The following is a 1556-nucleotide window of genomic DNA, read 5'->3' on the forward strand; positions in this document are numbered from 1 at the left end:
AGTTTGTTAGAGTAATAAAAACAGGAGGAGGACATTTGAAGCTTATGCACTTGTGATTGTGTGGCTGTTGGAATCAGCTGAATGCTGATCTGAATGTTTCACATCTTTATGAAAACAGGATGAGGATGTCAGAGTTAAATTGTGTGAGACAAAACATACCGTTTCCCTTTTGTATAGTTTTACTTTCATGCTCTGAGTGAGTCTGTGTATGCATGTGCCGGCGCGTATGTTTTTGGGTGATATGTCTGTATTATGAGTGTTCTAATAAAGATTCACTATGGCAAATATATAACATGAAGAAGAAGGAAACTTCAGTTCAATTTGACACGGTCTCTATATTTAGCAGTTTCATTGTGGTAGACTGAGACTGAGATGTCTGTTGACAGTCATCGCTTCAAAAAATCTATAATTCAAATAATTTTTTCCACTGGTACTCTATCTCTATGATTGTATGTGGTTGCCAAGTAAAATCAATTTAAAAATAACTCATGTAAAAAAAAAGAACTACTGAAATGCAAATGCTTTAGCAAAATGACTATATGATGGCCTTGATATTATATGTGTAATGGAAATATAGCTTTGAAGATATACTTGTGTTTAAACACTGCGAAAGAAGAATGGCCACAGGCACACCTGAAAAGAAACTCATCGAACCACTTGATTGTTCTGTTTAGCTTTTCAATGAAAGTTTTGGCAGTTAAGTTTTACTAAACACTTCTTCTGTGCCTTTACAGAAGAGATGACCTTGTCTCAGAAATATTTGATTAACAGTCCTGAGTGTTGATCTAGTGCTACAGGTGTGTGACTTTTCTGCTTTAAATATCAAAACAAAGTAGTTTTGGCTAACGAGCTTCACTGCAAAGCTACAGTATGTAATGTGTCAACAGACTGAACGAATAAAAGATGCAACTGAGCAACAAGATTATATGTTTCCATGCAGCCTTCTCTGTCTGCCTTAAAGGGTCAGTTCACCCACAGCACTGGAACACCACATTTAAACAAACCAGCAGCAGCATCTCTTTCTTCACAGCACTTAAGGAGAACAGAAAGCTCAGTGGATTATTAAGAACAGCTGTGATGCTCTTCAGAGCAAAATGTTGCTGGTAGTTTGTTTTTTGTTTTTTTTTATGTGAGCAACACAAAAGAAACTCTCCATTGTGCTGGGTTTGCCATGGAACATCTCACATTGGGATGACTTAATACTTTGACAAATAAAGCTAAACATATCTGCAGAGGTGAAGAGGTTTCAGGCCGAGGCTTTGAGAGTTGTGCTTGTGTGTTTTGCTGCTACTGCACTGCAAGCAAGCCAAGTTTATTTATATAGCACCTTTCTAAACCTGCGTTACAAGGTGCTTTCCAGTAAAACATAAACAACTAATAATAATAATAAAGATACCTAAGACCAGATAAAACACATCTATACAGTAAAATAACAAGAAAAATACATAGTCAAAACAAATACATCAATCAATAAAATTGTCGAAGGCCCGTGAATACAAATGCGTTTTAAGAAGTGATTTAAAAACAGACAGGCTTCGGAGCAGATCTAATCTCCC

This window comes from Monopterus albus, unplaced genomic scaffold (genome assembly GCF_001952655.1).
Source record: "Monopterus albus unplaced genomic scaffold, M_albus_1.0 scaffold107.1, whole genome shotgun sequence".
NCBI lineage: Eukaryota > Metazoa > Chordata > Actinopteri > Synbranchiformes > Synbranchidae > Monopterus > Monopterus albus.